This window comes from Triturus cristatus, chromosome 7 (assembly GCF_964204655.1).
Source record: "Triturus cristatus chromosome 7, aTriCri1.1, whole genome shotgun sequence".
NCBI classification, from domain to species: domain Eukaryota; kingdom Metazoa; phylum Chordata; class Amphibia; order Caudata; family Salamandridae; genus Triturus; species Triturus cristatus.
The window spans coordinates 777,929,752-777,949,169 of NC_140590.1; the positions used below are offsets into that span (position 1 = coordinate 777,929,752).

The 19,418-nt window shown below is 48.1% G+C and overlaps 1 long non-coding RNA gene across 1 annotated transcript in view; it reads right to left on the reverse strand.

The window, feature by feature from the left end:
- LOC146810534 (uncharacterized) overlaps window positions 1–16,890 on the reverse strand; it is a 31,735-nt gene extending 14,845 nt beyond the window's left edge. The window contains exons 1-2 of the long non-coding RNA XR_014966609.1: window positions 16,819–16,890; window positions 13,602–13,680 (exon numbers count right to left, since the gene is read on the reverse strand). This is a non-coding gene — a long non-coding RNA (uncharacterized LOC146810534). The remainder of the gene's footprint in view (window positions 1–13,601; window positions 13,681–16,818) is intronic.
- Window positions 16,891–19,418: the final 2,528 nt, after the last annotated feature.

Consider the following 19,418-nt stretch of genomic DNA (forward strand, 5'->3'; position numbering starts at 1 on the left):
ACATCCTGAGAATTCTAAACGTATCCAGGGTTTGTAAGGGAACTGAGAAAATAGCCACAATTAAGCAAAATATTGTTTTGTTGGTAAAAATTGCTCTGCAGAACAGCATGTGGGTTTTGTTTCTAAGAATGGCATCGAACAAAAGGTTTGCTGTGCTTGGATCACCATTTCCCCAGCTTTCAGGAACAAACAGAGTTGTAGCAAAAGCATTTTTTTACCACAGCTTTTGAACTTTCTAAGAGGTAATCAATTTTAAATAACGTCTGTGGTTTCAATCTACTTGCAGTTTGTGGTAGAAACAAGTGTGGAAACCATGGGTGATCCTGCAGAGCTATACATGTCTGAACAGTGGATGAAATTCTGAATACAGCAAGAGGTAATTTGTGTAGATTCATCAAGATTTCGTAAAGATACTTATTGTTGTAATAAACAAAATAATGAAAAACAGCAGTAAAAACAGCCATTAGGCAGATCAATGTTTTCCACTCAAAACTGCCCTTTTTGGAATGTGGTTACCTGTGATTTTGGGCCTGGTCTCGGCGGCCACTCAGGTAAACTTCCCAAACCCGAACTTTTATGAAAGATAGACAACCAGGGGACTCCAGGCCAGTGTGATCTACATGGATCCCATGAAGTTTTCTTACCCATAAGGCTTTGTAAACCTCAAACATTGGCTAGCAATATGCATTTTTCACTTATTACTGAGAGAGAAAATTCCGGATGCTGCAGGGATCCACAAAATTTCCACGCTTGTCCCAATAAAAATGGTAGCCCACTATTGTGGGTGAGCTCAGGGCTTGCAAAGGAAAGGCCTCAAAACACAAAGAGAGATCATATTTTTCCACTCAAAACTGGTCTTTTTTTGCAATATTGGAAACTGTGAATTTTAGGCCTGTGCTCCACTGACACCCAAGGAATCCTAGCAAACTCAGACTTGCATGCAAACTAGGTACCCAGAGGAGTCCAGGGTAGTGTGACTGATGTGGACCCCACAACTATTTCATACCAATAAGATCGTGCACACCTCAAACCAAAACACAGGTATTTTCCTCACAAATCATAAAATCCACAAACCATAAAATTTCTATCACCCAGCTATACCACACGTGTCCCAATAAAAATTGTACCCGACTTGTGTGGGTGGGCTCAGGTCCCGCAACAAGAAAAGCCCAAAAACACAATGTGGGGATATCAAAATTTCTTGGCCTAAAATAACCTGATTAGACAATGGGTGTAGCTACGATATTTGCATTGCTCAACTGGCTACCAAACCCAGAAATTGTTTTAAACTAGACACCCGGGGGAGTCCAGGTTGGTGTGCCTTACGTGGATCCCTCAACACTGCCCTGAAAACCTTGAACTTTGGCCATTAGGGCAGAAAGACTTTATTGCTCCTTCTGAGGTGGGCAGGGCCCAATGTCAGAGTGTGCCACTCCCATTTTTTTGTTGTTGTGAAAAGGGGTTTGGCCCGAAGGCATAACCTTTTTAAACAACAAAGCACCGAGCCGTCACTTTAGAGTGCTGCTTTTACTTGAACAGACTCAGATCATTCTAAGATTTAAACGGTGTGAAGTATTTATTAACTTCTCTTTAAATCTTTTGCACGTTCATATCTTTCGTCAAACATGTCAATCTGAAAGACAGACTTCCTAGTGCAATTCATAAACATATATAAACACAACGGTAAACATGAAACTCAAAATACAATATATACAATGTGCAATGTGAACAGGGTTACAATAAAACTAGATTCAGTCAATACTCTAAACAACAGCCATTGTAATGGTTATTTTTGTTTAGTTATTCATTTTTTCTGAGAGGCTGTTGCTAACTGGGTACACCTTTAAAGCCTGCTGGGGCGGAATTTAACATCAAACTACTCCCTCCAGGGAAGTAATGTTCAGTATGTATGTTTTCCCAGTAGAAGTTAATGCAGGCACGTTTTGAGTCCCATATCAGTTTTCGGGGTTCTCTTCAGGGCTTAGACTGGATAGAATCTAGAATAAAAGGTCCAGAAATATTTAATTCTAACTTTCATCCCTCTCCTACTCTGTTTACACAAATTCTAAAATGGCTTAATCAGAGTGTGAATTTGGGTACCTGTTGTGGTTCATTATGCAACCAAACATCCTTTGTCTTGCTTCGGGATTAAAGAACATTCCTTTTAGGTTGCAAGTAAGGAGTAAACGGGCTTTAGTGTAAGGCTAATTGCGGGATGTTCGTTGTGGGAAAAGCACCGGTGCATGACTTACTTTCAAAGTCTTTGTGGTTCTTGTTGACTTAGTAGCTAATCAATATTATCGTCAGTTGCATAGATTTTCTGCTGGCTCTTTCAAGGCCAAGGGACATCAGAGCCAAACCGAATTTGTTAACTGACAGGTGTTGCTAAAATGACAGGAGACGCGCTATGAGTGTTACAAAGTAACCGTGTTAGCATAGATTCTTCCAACAGCGCTCGCGGTAGCATTAAACTCACTTGTCCCATTTTTTTGGGCACCATTTCAAAATCCCAGGTGTCTAGTGGGCTTTCTGCCCCCCTTGCCCCTGGGGGTAAATGGGGCCAACCCCCATCTGGAACAAGGGACAGGAAGAATGATTTGTTGCCCTTTTTTGTGTGGGCAATGGCTTGATTCCAGGGTAAGCACCCCTTTCAACCTGAAAACCCTGTTCTAAAGTGGGCTGTCTTCAACTGTCCCCCTGTGTAGATTGGGGGCAACCCTCCCAATCTGCCTTATGGTGAGGTATAAAGACTGCATTGTCCCCTTTGGGTGGGGGCATGTCCCTATGCCAGGGTGAGCCGTCCTAACCCCTTTTGTTAATAATCCCTGGTGTATATTGGGCTTTCCACCCCCATTTTGAGGCAAATCTAATCTGTGCCCCTAGGGGAGGCAGAAAGACTAGCCTGCCCTTGGTGGGGTGGGGGCTTTAGCCCTCCCCACCCCCTCCCCCCCCCCCACTCCACAAAAAAAGAAATCCATGGTGCTTAGTTGGCTTTATACCCCCTGAGGGGGGAATTGGGGACAAACATGTGGCAGCAAGGCTGTTTGCTTCTTCTGGGGTGGGAGTATGGCCCAATGTCAGGATCAGCCACCGACCCTCCTTTTGTTTATAATCGTGGTGTCTGGTGGATTGAGGCAAACCCTCCAATATGCCCACAAGGGGGAGCATAAAGACTTTTTAGCACTTGGGTGGGGGGGAAGCACTGACCCTTGCTCACAGAGCCACTCCACCTCACAAAACTTAATCCCTGGATCTAGTGGAGTATCAGGCTATCAGGGAGGCAGAAAGAAGTCACACGTTTCTGCCATTTTACTATATATTAAATACTGAACTTTAAATTACTGACTCTCTTAAAGCAAAACTAGTAATCACACTAGATTAAATTGATAAAATGGGTCTGGAACTCACAAGCCAGCTTTTGCATTCGTGTGAAGTACCAGGTAAAAGGAGTATGCATTCTGTCTTTTTGCTTTAGAAGCAAAACATTGTTTCACGTTTGAAAAGCAGACATCTATTACATTCTTTTTTTAATGAAAAAGGCCACATGACATGAAGATCATAAAAATGGCAAGTGATTTAAATGGTCCTTGTTAGCCAGCACAGATCTTGTGCCTGGTAGTGCCATAATTATTAGAGGCGATTTCCACCAACCTGGTAGCATCTCGGACTTTAATGTTGGGCTGACCACAAAGTTGCAGATCCCTCAGTGGATCCAATCCAACCTCATTATGTCACTAGGCTTTACTTCAGAGCTGCTGGTACCGACTAGGACTAGCAATTGCTCCTTGAAGGAATGGAAATTGGAATTAATTCCTCTTATGCTACACAACTTTTAACAAACCCATGAATTCATGTTCACGTTAAATAAAGCATACACTGCTGCTATGTGAAACTTTTCATGGCAATGCTGGATTCAGATTGAGTTCCTACAAATCCTTGCCTCGTATCTGCATTCAAATGATCAAAAAATGACATTGTCCATTGACCTCTTTTATAAAGCTCTAGATGTAGTCCGTGGTGGCTCTGTGCAAACAAATGATAAATTGAACACTCCTTATGACATGTTATAAGCTAGCGGTGGAGCCTTGGAGTCGCATTTGGCGCCACCGGAGACGACTGGGGGACGTGCGGCCTACGGGGCCCGCCCATCGACGCACGACTGAGTTGGCGAGTTCTAGTGGTGGCGGAGGACCTGGCTGGCCGGTGTGCAAGCTGGACGCGGCTCTGTGGTACTGAGACTGGGCCCGGGACACAGACTGAGGCGGGCCTCGGAGGCCGGATCGGGCCGCGCAGGTGAGGCGAGGGCGGGGAGTTCGGGCTCTGCGGCCGTGTAGGCGGCTGGCGGCATTGGCGATCGCCGCACCAGCTCACAGGCTGGGGTCCAGAGGTGTGCCCCCCCCCCTATAGGCACTGCTCACATTGTGCGGGGGATCGCCGGTGCAGCCAGCCCGCGGGGGAAGTGATTGGGGGGTTTATCTTGCGTGCTCTTTGCCTGCCTCCCTACCTGGGACTGACGGGGGCCGGAACAGCCCTCACATCGGCGGTTGGGCGGAACGTGCTCAGGGGAGGTGTGCGCTACGTTTGTGCCCCGGAGGCGGCGATGGGGACTGGTGGCACTGAGGACTGACAATCAGGCCTGCAGGATTGTGTGCCAAGGTGTGGGCCTCTCCCCCATAGATACGATTGAATATTTGTGGGGGATCGGCGGTGCGGTCGGCCCAAGGGGGAGGTGCAGGGGTGTCACCACACATTCTTTTCCTTCCTCCCCACCTGGGTTCGGTGGGGGCCAGCACGAATCCCACTTCGGCGGTCGGGCGGGCCGCGTGGGGCTGGTCTGCCGACTGGGGGGTACCTTCATCTCTCTGGTGGGTTGGTGGGGGATCGGCGGCTGAAGCGGGCCGTGGAGGCAGAGCTCCGGCGGCTTGCGCTTGGTTTCTGCTTTACCCCCTGTGCTGGGCCATTCGAAGGGCCATCTGGCCGGTGGACTGTGGACCTGTGTCCCCAAGAATACATTCCTCCCGAGTGTGTGCTAGTGGTGGGGGACCGGCGGCGACGTCGAGCCACAAGGGGGGGGGCTGTGGACTGGCCTTCTACACGTGCGTCCCCCCCTCCCGAGTGGTGTTGGGATCAGTGGGTGCTCACATCGGCGGTCGGTCGGGCGGGTGGGCTCACGTAGGGCCTCAGGGACTGGTGATTATTGCTACGCCGGGTGGCACCGCATGGCAGGAGTGCCAGCGAGCCTCATTGCTCCGACTCTAGCGACCGGGCTTTGGCAGTGGATCTGAATTTATATATGAACTTGGGTTCCCTGGAGAGGTGGGGCCCTGCAAAGATCTGATAGGCAGGGGGGAACTGTAGCGTCTGCTGACCGGCTCCCATGCGGCGGCCGGGTCGGACCGTGGGAGCTGGCGGTATTCGCGCCTGTGCCCTGCTCGGCTCCCCCTGGTACTGCGCGGGGGCAGCCATGACAAGGGACAAGGGGGGTGGCGGATCGAGCAAGCAAGGCCCCATCGACAAGTTCACATGTCCGGGGACGGTGGCAGGGGCCTCCGGGGGCCCACCGGGGGCTATACTGGACAATGCAGCTCTCCTGGCAGCCATCACCCAGTCAAGGGACATGCTGGACGCGAAAATTGGGGCGGTTGGTGCGGACGTCATGATGTTGAGGCAGGATCTGCGCTCTGCGGTGACCCATATCACAGTCCCGGATCTCGGGGGTGGAGGACGAAGTTACAGTATTGAAGCAGAAGGTTGCTAAAATGGAGACAGTCCAGAAGGGCCTTGCACTTCGTGTGGAGGACGCGGAAGGGAGGGCTCGACGCAACAACCTTTGGTTTGTTGGTTTCCCAGAGGGCTGCGAAGAGGGCAACACGTAACGATTCTTGACGCAATGGCTGGAGAGCTGGCTTCCTCCTGAGGCCCTGTCCCGGTGTTTTGTTGTGGAGCGGGCTCACAGAGCACTAGTGCAGAAACCCCTGGTGGGGGCTCGCCCACGGCCCATTATCGCCAAGTTGTTAAATTACCTCGACCAGGACGCTATCCTGAAGCAAGCTAGGGCGCAGGAATCCCTGCATTATAATAATGCCTGCATTCTTATATTTCCGGATTACACAAGACTAGTTCAGCAGCAGCGTCAATCATTCACGGCGGCGAAGGCCTGCTTGCGAGACCTTAAGCTCCCGTATACCCTGCTCTATCCGGCGCGCCTTAGGGTGGTATTCCTCTCCGCACCCATTTCTTCAACACCCCGGAGAAGTGTTCAAGTGGACAGATGAGACGGTGCGAGTAAGGCCGCATACCCCGCCAGGAAGGTAGTCTGACTCGTCATCAGACGGGGTGGCTTGGAAGGGCCCTCAGGCCTGCACCAGAAAAGCAGCAGAAGATCTAGATCCCTGAGGCGCTCCCGGTCCTGCAGTGTCTCCTCTCGGGGGGCTCTACCTCAGGGCGCCAAACTCTTGAACCCTAAAATAGGACGCTAATGGGGCATTGTGGGGAAATGGTAGCTGTTTCATCAGGGGGATTTATGATGTGGGTTGGTCTCTCCGCCAAGACCGTGGGGGTTGGAGACATGCTCAGAGGATATGGGCTGTGAGTTGGGGATCCATTGGTCGGGGCGGGCTTCATCCCCCTGTTGGGGATTGGGGCCCAGCTCCGCCACGACAGATACTTCAGAGTTTTTTGAGGTACGGGGTGGGGGGGGTTTGTTGGGGGGGGTTGTTTCAGTTTTCAGACCGGTCTTCTGCTGGACACTTGTTTTTCGCATCTGCGCCGCCACGATTCCCTGCTCGCTGGGCTGGAACGTGCGCCATCTCATGACAGGAACGCCAAATAATAGCCACTTAACCCCGTGCAGTCTCCGTATTATTAGTTGGAATGTGTGGGGGGGCCTGGACTAAATCAAGCGTGGGGCGATACTTCATCAGGCGAAGAGGGCTAGGGCAGATGTTTTAATGCTACAGGAAACCCACTTGTTGGGTACAAAGGCCCTTTGCTTACAACGGTATGGCTTTCAGCAGGTATTTCACACTGGCTTTACAAGGGGTTCACGGGGAGTGGCGATCTTGATACATCGTAGGGTTCCATATGTACACGTACAACAGTGGGACAATACGCAGGGGCGGTATCTATTTATTAGGGGCAGAATTGGGGAGGATTTCCTAACCCTGGGCAGTGTCTATGCTCCCCCTCCTTTACAATGGAACCTGGTTGAGAAACTGCTCTCCTTGTGGGCTGACATGCCGGATGGATTATCCGTGGTGGGTGGGGATTGGAACGATGTGATGGACCTGACTAAAGATAGGACTAGAGTTGGGGGTAGCCTAGGGAGTGGTCTTTCCACAAAACTACACTCGCTAGTTATGGGTTTGGATTGGAGAGACGTATGGCGACGAATGCATGGCGATCGGCGGGTATACACATACCTCTCGGCGGTTCATCACTCACTATCTAGGATTGACTATGTCTTTGTTCCTCGGGCGGCAGTGGGTAGGGTGGCGACAGCCGAAATTATGCCTCGCGGCCTTTCGGATCACTCTCCGGTGTCCATTGAGATATATATAGGTAGGGGGAAACAACCGTTTCGATGGAGATTATCCACTTGGCACTCGCAAAATACAGAGTATGGGTCCCATATGAGCGAGGCGATTGCTCGGTATCTGACGGACAATGAGGGATCAGTCACTGGCGCCGCGACTTTGTGGGAAGCGATGAAGCCCACCTTGCGTGGAGTTGATATATCTTGGTGCGCGGCGGCCCGGAGGAAGTGCAGGGAGGAACTGATTCATGCAGAGGCAGAAGTGGAGGCACTTGAGCGTCGGTGTCAGGGGGTAGGGAGGGATCAGAACGTGTGGCAATTGCTCTATGCACAATAGGCCTGTGCAGCCCTGTTGCTAGATGAGGCATGTCAGATCTGGTTGGCGACGCGCAGCAGAGTATATCAATGGGGGGACAAGTCTACTAAAATGTTGCACCGTCTCTGTCAGGGTACCTTCCATGCCTAGGATCTACCGGGTATTTTGGATTCGGCAGGGAAGCCAATTTCGGATCCCCCAGCCATAGCTGAGAGCTTTGCCATCTATTTTGCAGAATTGTACGCCCCGCGGGAATGTTTACCAGGAGCCACCATTGATAAGTTCCTCGCGGACTTGCCTCCCAAAATGGTGCCAGATGAGGTGCAGGACAAGTTGGAAGCCCCATTGACATATGAGGGGCTGGGTGTGGCGTTGGGGGAGCTCAACTCGGGTAAGGCACCGGGACCCAATGGGTTTCCTAGCAAATTTTTCCGTCGTTATAATATGCAATTGGTCCCGTATTACCAAGCAGTAGTGGAGGAGGCCAGGAAAGGGGGTGTCCTCCCGTTGGATTGGAGGCACGCGGAAGTGGTGGTGTTCCATAAGCCCGGTCGGCCCCCAGATCAACATGCCTCATATCGCCCCATATCCATGTTAAACGTGGAGGCTAAAATACTGACGAAGGCATTGGCAAATCGTCTTCTGCCCCATATCACTGCTTCAGTGCACCCGGACCATGCAGGATTTATGCCCCAGCGGGCGACCAGACACAACATACGGAGAGCGCACGTTGTGGTGGCGGCCATACGGAGGACGGGAGAGCCGGCGGCTCTACTCCTGGCAGATATGGACAGGGCGTTCCATTCCCTCAGCTGGGTTTACCTCTTTGCATTGCTACGGAGACTTAATCTTGGTCCCCGCTTCCTCTCATACATAACGCTCCTCTACACGGAGCTCACAACGGCGGTTCGGGTGGCTGGCGCGTCCTCCCCCACCTTTTCCATAGGACAGGGTACGAGGCAGGGGTGCACCCTGTCTCCGTACCTCTTCGCCCTAGCCATGGAGCCGTTGGCGGCATGGGTACTGGGGATTCGAATGGGCCCCGGGTCTGTCCGACCGGATCGCGTTATACGCGGATGATGACGAGGACAGGACAGGGCCGCGGCTTCTGCGCATCATGCAGATTTTTGGGGAAACGTCGGGTTTGCATATGAACCCCCGCAAGTCCACCTTGTGGGCTCTGGGAGAACGAACGAGAGTGGGTGCGTGGACTTTCTCGGTTCAGTTGAGTTGGCGGTGGGGGGCCTGAAGTACTTGGGGGTATTCCTGTCAGACGTACCGGCAATCTCCTGGGAACGGAACGTGGCTCTGGTATGGGAGCGAGTTCGCTCAGACATTAAATCTTGGTCCCGTATGCCCTTGACACTGTTTGGAAGATCAGCAATCTTCACGATGGTGGTGCTCCCTCGGCTCCTTTATCAGCTACAGAACCACCCATACCGGATCCCACCTATCTGGTTTAGGCTGGTGAATTCTGTGCTCGGGCAGTTTTTGTGGGAAGGGGGTAGGGTACACGTGGCAATACGTACGTGCTTTTTGTCCACATATTGCGGAGGGCTTGTGACCTCGGATATCTTATCATACTACCAGGCATCGCACTTGCTGGTTCTTAATGAATGGTGGTATGGGGATAGGGGAGATCCGGCATATGTGCTGTAACGGCAGCTTATGGGGCGTCACACACTACACACACTCCTATACTCGGCACCGTTGAGAGGTGCGCTGCCACCGGTCACACGGATAGTGTTTCAAATCTGGAGGGGATGGTGGAACACCTTGACTCGGGAGACCCCTCTGTGGAATAATGGGTGTCTGCCCCAATTGGTGGCACTACAGGGCTTCAAGGGATGGGATGATATTGGCATTTCAACACTGGGAGATGTAATAAGGGGTAGGACACTCAAGTCCTTTCAGGATCTACAGAGGGAGTTCCATATGCCACGGGCGCAATTTTTTCGATACCTCCAGCTCCGTCACGCCCTGTCACCTAGTCTGGTGGGTTTGGAGTCACTCCCTGAATTTAGCCCACTGGAGGCAAAAGTCTTTATGGGGGACCTGAAGGATAAAAAGATCTCCAAGATATATCAATCCCTGGTCACACACTGTTCCTCCACACTGCGCAAACTTCGGGGGGATTGGGAGGCAGACGTGGGCACCCTAGAGGAAAAGAATTGGACGGAGGCACTGGCATCGCCGAGGGGCACGGCTATAGCCATGCGGCTCTGTCTGGTTCAGTTTAAATACCTTCAAAGGGTTTATTTTACAAGAACACGATTGTGGAGTGCGGGATTGATTGCTTCCCCGGAGTGTTTGCGTTGTGGTAGGGAGGAAGGCACTTTCCTGCACACTATATGGCAGTGCACGTCCTTAGATCGTTTTTGGAGGGGAATATTTGCATGCCTCTCAGAGGTGCTGGGGTGGGAGCTACCCCGAACGCCGCGGCTGGCTATACTTCACGTCATGGAAGGCATACGGGGCAATATCTACAAACGACATCTTATGTTGTTGGGGTTTACGCTGGCTAAGCGGGATATTGCTAAGGAGTGGAAGGCGAAACAAGCCCCTTCCTTGACTGTATGGAAGAATGGATTGGATTTTTGTATGGGACTGGAGCAGCCCGTCTTTCCAGGGGTGCCCACGCAAACAGTATAAGATCTGGAAACGATGGGCGGACTATCGGAGAATATGGTTAGAGCCGCCGGTGGAGGCGGAGCCCCTTACATTGGGGTAGTTGCTCGTAGGGTCCAGTGGCCAAGGGGGGGGACGTGGGGGTGCGAGCCATGAGGGTGGGATATTTGGTTGGCGGGAGCGGGAAAACAAGATTAGGCGGAAGTAGTGCGATCACAGGGGAGTTGGGGGAGGGAGGGGGGAGTTAAGGGTGGGGAAACTAATTGTATCAAATATGCATTTGTTATATATTGTGATTTTTCATATACAAATGTCATTTGCTTGCCTGTATATGTATGATTGATATGGCAGACGTCTCTGGAGTACAGAGCCCTGCATTGTGATAGTCAAATTGGCGAAATAAAATATGTTTTCAAAATAAAAAAAGAGCCTGGCTAATTCTCATTCCCATTGAACTCAGCAATGTCTGAACCTATTAAATCAAGTTATACAGGGATCCATTTGGGCACCTCGGCCTCCCAAATTGGAACTAAGACTTTGCATTTACCAAGAACAGGTAAATCTCTGCCCACAGTCCTATCTGAGATATTTCTCAGGGGCCGAAAAGGAACCAACTTCTGGTAATGTTGCCTTGCTGTCCATGAGACATCATGAGGCCAAATAAATTGATGAACGCGGACAGAAAACATTCGTTGGTGCAATGGTTGGGATCAGCACAAGTCATTAGCAAGAACAGTTGAATAAATTCCATTATATTTGACACTGGGGTAAATACTCAGTGTTAAGTGAGGAAGCATTAGATCCCTACCCCCCCACCCCACATTCCCCCAGAGATATTAGAGGAAAATATTCTCATTAATGCTAATGCGGGCTCAACACCAACAGTTGTGGACATGATGAGTCCAACAGATTACTCCATGAAAGATCCTAGACAATGTCTCCAGCTGCACAATTGTTTCTATCCCACAAATTAAAACTTCCCACACGAAAATAATGCCTAGCATTGGAAGATAATGCCAGGCACAGTCTTAATTAGAATCTCTGTGACATATTTTACATGGCTTAGTTTCACAACAGCGTCCTGTGCAAAACTGTAACTGCTACAAGAGTTAATGATATCATTTTAACTCCCTCTTGTTACACAACAGTCACAGATTCACACAAGGCTGTCCATTTCAAGAGTGTGTTGATTTTTCCAGAATATAATAAAGACATATTAAACAGGTGCAACATTGTAAAACTATTGCCCTTTAAATCTAGGGGGTGTGCGAAACTAATTATGAAATGTTTGTTGAATGGCTGCGTCCAGAGGACTGTCGCTCGCGCTTACAAATTGCCCACGCGATACATCTCGTGCTACGATTTCTTCCTGAACAGAAGTCTCTTACCCGAAGGAGGAAATGGCATCATCTCAGTAAATTTGCAAAAAGTTCGGTACGCAAAATTGCACCAAATATGTGGGCGTAATTAAAATTTCACCGATTAGTGCTGACATTCATCATATTGAATTTATTCTATTCTGTGGCGACAACTCAAAGACCGTTTAATGGTTCTCAGACCAAAGGGCTACCCGTGTGCTATAGAGGACCACCATTTTTTGACAGCTCAGGCATAGAAGTACAAGCAGCATAGAGGCCCAAATATCTGCCTCCTTTCTCCTGTGCCTGACGGTGTCTATGCTGGGTTTTCCCACTTGGCCCTGTGCCTTTAAGTGTATTTAAGCTCCATCTATCATTGGCAACTGGAAGTGCAGAGTGATTCCTGCCTTGGGCAAGGAAATTTTAAGGATTGTGCCCACGCACGGTCGAGCCAATTACCCATCTCTGATTAGGAACTGGACACTGATATGATGCCCCGAGGTCCTCTTTCATTTCTTGGCTAGGATGTAAAGATAACTAACCTCCCAAGCCTATTATGCCTCTTTCAGACATTGCCAATATCCCTTCGTCCCCAAGAGCTTTCGCAACTGTGCACTGGGCCACGCAGCCTAGTAACAAGATGTGGCCACTGTGAATCTCACTTTGTACAAAAAACTCTTCCCCACCTGCCAGTCAACCAAGGGTCTCATTTCGGCCATCTACAAAACCCACACACAAATGGTCCTATATGTAGTTGTGGGAGGACATATCAGATATGGTGATTAAGGAGTCCGAGTGGACTAGGATATGGAGAGATATTGGGAAAATTATTCATAGTGTCCAGAGGAGAGAGACATGTTATAAAATCATATATGATTGGTACATGTTTACATAAAAACTGAAGCGTATCTATTCTCATACAGATTGTAATTGTTGGAGGGGCTGTCATAGTGAGGGCACCATGTTTCACATTTGCAGGTAGGTCCAGTTTTGACTATGTTCTGGAAGGATGTCCTTAGCCATATACAAAAAGTGGTGGGCCTGTCTATGCCAATGGATCCAGCTGTGACCATCCTGGAGCGGCGTCCAAAAATACTGCAAGTGCCTGAGGGAAACAAATTGAATGTTGATATTTGACATGCTCCTTGCGGCAAAACAGGAAACTGTAGTACGCTGGAAAGAAAAGCACACCCCTGATATGGCGTTGTGGGCCTGCCAGCTCTGGAACCTTCAGGCAATGAAGAGACTGACATTCACCATATGAGTGAATGCACCCCCTAGTTTCTCACCTAATGGGGAATTCCAAGACTTGAAATGTCCCATTACGTTGAGACTCTCGAGAGTACGACGCCCCAAGGGCTGAAGGGGGAGGAAACCTTAGGGAGATCAGCCCTATACATTTTACACCCAAATTCTGATTGGGGGCAGCTTCCTGGAAAGAACTCTAGCTGTGGACTATAGTGCAGCGCCATAAGGGAGGGAGGCGGTGGGGATGAGGGGAGGTTGGTGTCTGCTATGTTTATTCCTTTATTTTACTGAAGCTACACCTGTCAATTGATAGCATTTGAGCATCTTTGGAAAAAAATGTTCCAACACAAACCTTTACTTCGTCAGCCTATGTTTGGCAAAATGTAACATGAATCGTTCAGAGCCTCTATGACCCTCTAAACAAATGCATGGCCGTGTCAATTTAAGTTACATTTGCTAAACGATGAGCAAATTAAGTTTGTACTAGCAACATCTATTTTTTTGCTATACCACTTACCTCCATCGATTGAAAAATCCAGTTCTTAAAGGATTAATTCTTCCACCATCTCAATAAGATTCGTTTCAAATGGCATTTGCTGGAAATAAAAACAAAGCAGAAATACTTTGGAACAAATAATTCATTGCAGTAGGATATGGGCATCATAGTGAACACGCAGAATGTCTACACTTGGCCAATAAGCGTCATAAATAATAACAGCTTCAATAAATAAATATTAGAGGCTTTCTATTTTTCTTAGCCATGCTTTTTAATCATAGATTTGAGAAACGACTTGCCTTGAAATGTCATTTTTACACCAGTGATTTTGACCGAAGACTGCATTGGGGTCTTCTGGTGGGGCCATAAGCATCCATTCTGATCATGTTAATAGCTCCCAATGTTGACAAAGCAGGCAACAGACCCACGAGACTGATTATTCAGGGTTATTTTTGAAAAATGTGGTAATAAAATATGAGAAACCAAGCTATCTACAGTGACCACCTTAAAACAGAACACTACGGAGACCGTTGCATTCCGAAGTGAGACCGTTTTTCTACTTTGATCTAAATTCATCTGAAGTAATCAACCAACTTACTCCAAGTTTAAACCCTCTTCGTAAAATCGTTAGTGGATGAGGTTGTGGCTCAGAATGAAGACAGGCTACCAACAGGCTCTCCTTTTTCCAAATGAACCTTCAGCAGAACTTTGACAGTCAGGGAGAACAGGATAAAGTGGCAGAAAAAAACACTGAAAAGGTCCTTGGGCACAGTGAAGGAAAGTCCCTCCTTCCCACCCCCTGACTGCAGAGGTGGGATTATTGAGCAAAGGTTCATTCAGCGAAAGAGCATTCTCCTCTGATGCAAATAAAACTCAACAGGGACTAGTATACAGCCTTGAGAATCCAGGGGTGGAAATAAAGCAATATCAAATGGAAGGGAGCCCCGATCTGCTACGCTGCCCAGGACCTGGCTAAATGTGTGGTGTCTGCCAGTTTGAAAGACACAGTACCCCCAGCGGTTAATGTACAGTTTTACAAGCCAGCTGTACATATCATGGCTACAGCTTACAAGTGTTCACATGGAACTTATTTTAGAAACAAGTTCATTTTGTCACACAATCTTATTCTGTGTTTGTTTGTTCAGGAAAAAAAGAGAGATAATATCGCAGGGAGTATCTGCCGCAAGTTAATTCGAATTTATTAATTAATTTATTGGTTCCATTTGTTAGGCACACAAATCATCCCCGGGGGGATCTATAGACACTTTTGCAGTGGGGGAGTCACGCTGTAAATGGAGAGCTTACTGAGTGAATAACCATGTTTTCAGAGGTTTTTTAAAAGTGGTAAAGACAGAGCAAGCTCGGATAGATAGGGGTAGCTGATTTCAGTGATGGGAGGCCAAGAATGAGAAGGAGCGGCTCCCGAACGTGGTCGTTTGAATGCTTTTGGGGCGCAGAAGTAATAGATCACTAGATCTAAGCTGACGGGCCAGGATGTATGGCTGCAACTTGCGTCTAAGGTAGAGTGGACCATTTCCGGGCAGGGTCTTACAAACCAGACAGAGAAGTTTAAAAAGGGCACGCTTTTTGATCGGGAGCCAGTGAAGGGAGTGGAGAGAGGGCGCCGACAGGGAGCAGTGGGGAAGATTCAGGACCAGGTGAGCAGCAGAGTTCTGCACCATCTGAAACCTGGCTAAGCGGCTTTTTTGATTCCCACCAGAAGGGCATTACCATAGTCCAGGCGACTTATTATCAGTGTATGTACCAAAGTTTTCCTGGCATGTGAAGGGTTCCATTGAAAGACCGTTTTAAGTAATCGCAAGAGGCCAACAGTTAGGAAGGCTTCTCTGTACCTTACATTCATTGACCTGGGATGTCAGCCTTTGACTTTGTCGCCTGTGAGAAACTGGCTGTTCCTTCAGACCTTGGGAATTGATAATGCAGCCCTCCAGGCTATAGCGAGTTTACATAACAGTAACATGGCCAGAGTGTGATATGGACCACCAGGTGTATGTAGTGAATTATTCCCAATCAAAAAAAGAGCAAAATAGGTCTATCTTGTAGCCCCACTTCTTGTTTTGCTTATTCCTAAGTGATGTGGCTGAGCACTTGTTGGAAGCTACTCTGCATGACCCAATCATCCAGGCAAAGGTGTTCAGATCCTTCTGTCTGTTGATGATGTGGTACTGTTATCGAAGGCAGAGAATGCAATGCACAAACTGCTAGAAAGATTCAAATGTTCCTGCATTATGAGGGATTTGACCATCAGTACCAAGAGCAAAATCAGTTATGCCAATGAAGCCCTCACCGCCTTTGAAGAGGAAACCGAAGGTTAACGATGAAGAAATAGAGCGTGTTACTTGCTATAATTTTCTGGGTGTAGCTTCGAGAATTTGCTTAAATTGGAAGAACAGATAACCAGAGTGAGTATCACTTTACTTGTGATTAGTTTCATACAGAAAAAGCAGGCTGCCAACAATAAGTATAATACTGCAGATTGATAAACGACAAGCAGTGGCTGCACGCTCCATGGAGCAGAACTCTGGGGTTATGGCAACTTTAGTGAGATGCAAGTTATTGAAAACAACTTCCTGAAGCCTCTGTTGAGGCTGGGCCCAGGAGCACCACTAGCGCCACTCTGTCTGGTGACAGGCGTTACCCGGGTCATGGATTCGGCTGTTTTAAGACCAGTGCTTTAATGGACAAGATTGCATAGAAACTCCAATGCAGTAGTCTACCTCGGATCTGTGCTGGAGTTAAGAACCTATGGAGAGCAGAGCTAGGTGGTTGGGACATATCAAGAACACTTTAGGATTACTGATGTTAGGGCAGCTGGGGAACAATCCTTCTGTTCCTCTACATACTCATTGTCCACCTTTTCCATTGACTTGACACTGTGTGTGTGTGGCTGGTAATGTCTTTCTCAGGCTTCCAGGAGAGAGCAGCTAAACCTGTGGTGACAATGAGTGAATCCGCACTCGCCACCTAGTGACAACCTATATATATTTACACACAGGTGACAGAGATAACATTTGCACAGTCAGACCCCCTTTCCACCTTGCTCCATAGAAGTGATTAGAATGTCTGACTTACCTTGAGACCCAATCACAACCCCAGAAATAAGTCGTCTGTTAAGGAGGCAATAGGCTGCAGGATTATTCATTCGTAAAACACAAGCCAAACAGTGGGGATTTGTAGCCTGTGGGAGGGTTAGTGTTGTTTCCCAGCGGGCACTTACCTTATACCTGTAGGCGGGATGCTGGCTTACTTGAGATGAAGTCCCAAACTTATCTACACCGTTACTCGACTCCTACCAGGAAAAGAGAAAACGACTATAATTGGGGTTGAGGGCAGACTGAAAGAACATATCATACGAACCTTGTTCTGTTTCACAGCGCATAGAAAAGGTACACAAAAAAGAAAAGATCATTAATGTGTTTTCTTTATTAACAAAGAGATAACATGTCCAAACAAATTACTGTTGTGTATCTTTATAAAACCATACATGTGCCTGAATATTGGTATCTTTATAAAACCATACATGTGCCTGAATACCATCTCACCTCTTCTTCTGCACACCCACATGCTCTTATTAGTTGAGGGAGAATAATGTTAAAATATCACAAAGGAACTGGATTTCTCCAAAAGTGTTTTTTCAGAACCTTTCATGCCAACAGGTCTGTATGCATGGCCTGCCTCGCTGATACGACACAGTAAATGGCACTACAGCCTGTTTGCTACATAGGCAGGACCGTGATCTTGTAAGATGTTCTTGTGGAATGACATCATATTATTCTTAAGACTTACACGCAATCATAAGTAATGTCCTGATTACTTACCGGTAGTCTTTATTACTCGTGAGTTTAGTCCTTGCTCGTCACAGATATTACCGTTTGAGGATCAGTCCTCCCACACAAGAGAGCCCATGCTTTCATTCACAATCTACACCATGTTCATTCTAGAATTATTCTCCTCAAAGTCCTGGGCATATTCTTCTTTTCCTTTTGACTGTCTTTGGCTCCTCCTCCATTTTACTCATAAACCCGCAAGGAGACAGGTTACTACACACAGGGAGGTGTACTCGGAGCACAGCTGGGCAATCACAGGATCCTAACACGAGACCGGAGCAAATCCAAGGCCACTGTCCCAATCCAGAGTATCCGCAGGATCTGGTGAGTACAACAGTGTGCCTTTCCGATAGCACCGTACACCACAAAGCAGCCGAAAACAGTATAACAAGAGGGAATACACCATTAAATAAAATGGAACTCAACCAACAAACCTCTCAAATTTGAATGGCTTTCAAATATGGATGGCTGATTTGGCAAAGCCAGGTTCAAAGCTATGACTGGCAAAGCACCACCCATAGTTGCTGGACTGCTACTGATGGCCCCCAAGCAAGTGCTGCTACACCCATCGGGCCACATGACACGTGGGGCAGAGCTGGGGGATGGGGCTGATGCCAGGTGTGGAGTATGGGTCTTGACAGCTCGGGCCCCTCTCACTCTTTAGGTAAACTCTATCTTTGGCCGTGACGGCAGGTTGGTTGATCCCAACAGCTCTAATAACCGGTTGCCGGAGCAGGCATCTGCAGATCATCGGGGACTCTGCTTTGAGGCCCCGGTGCTCGTCTGCTCCCTGGGGTAGAGTGGAACGGGTCTGCTGGCTCCGACTTTTATCAATGCTTCAGAAGGCGGGGGCCGTTTTGAGACCAGGACGAGGCATACACGGAGTGGAACTAGGAGTGAACATGGGGACCATTTCTTGTATTGTTGACAAAGACTTTTCATTCCGCATACGTATTCCCGACCCAGTGGCTGGCTTTAACTCAGTCATTCCACCCATCACCTCTTGTTTACAATCTGGGGAAATTCACAGGCATCGCTGCCTTTTATTTAATTATTTTGCTATAAAAAAGGGACAGTTTGGCATCATGTTGCTACTCGGAGATTCAAGTGTTTTTTCAGAGAGGCGCTGAAGTGGCATTCCCATTCCTGATAAAGATTGCTGTTTTGTTAGGCCAAGTATATATATTGATGCTGGCTGCCCCACTACGCTAGACTGAGTATATGCATACCTTCAGACTCCGCCAGGATTATGGATTCCTCTGCCACTTCTGCTAGGTTGAAGTTCTAGAATGAGTTACATATGGAGAGAGGGGCACACAAGATAGGTGCGGATCCAATATGGCTACATTTGCCAAGAGCAGCCAAACGCAACCGAATGGTCAGGAGTGAATGCAAGGTACAGGTGACTCCTCTGTATTTCCCAGTGGCAATTTGAAATGAGGAGTTGACTTGTATGTGCTATTCATGCCAAATTATCTTAAATCAAGCATCAAAGAGTTTCCCAAAAATGGGTTTTCCTTAGGAAAAAAGTTGAAGGCTCTTAGGACAAAAGTGATGAGCTCTGTTGCCGAATGACTGAGGCTGAACAACAGATTTGAAAGGTGCGACCAATCAGACGCTGAGGAGACTTGCGTACATGGGAAACGAACAGAAGATGGCACAGGAAAAGATGATCTTGAGGAATGGTCCCAGAGAAATGGTCTATATCAATGAAGTTCCAGAATCCACACCAAGGGAAAACTTTGCAAAAAACTTCCTAATATTAATACTCAACAATACTTCCTTTTCAACTGTCTTCATCATTGTTGAATGTGAAATCCGTGCACCTGGGCTTAGGCCATACCCTGGCAACCCTCTGCAGCCCATTGGGCATGGGTAATGAATTAACCCGGCTCTGAGAGCAGCGAGGGAGAAATGTTAAGAATAACTTGAGGATTCCAAGCTGTCCATGTATACTTATTGAAGGCACAGAAGGCCAGGAGAAGCTTTT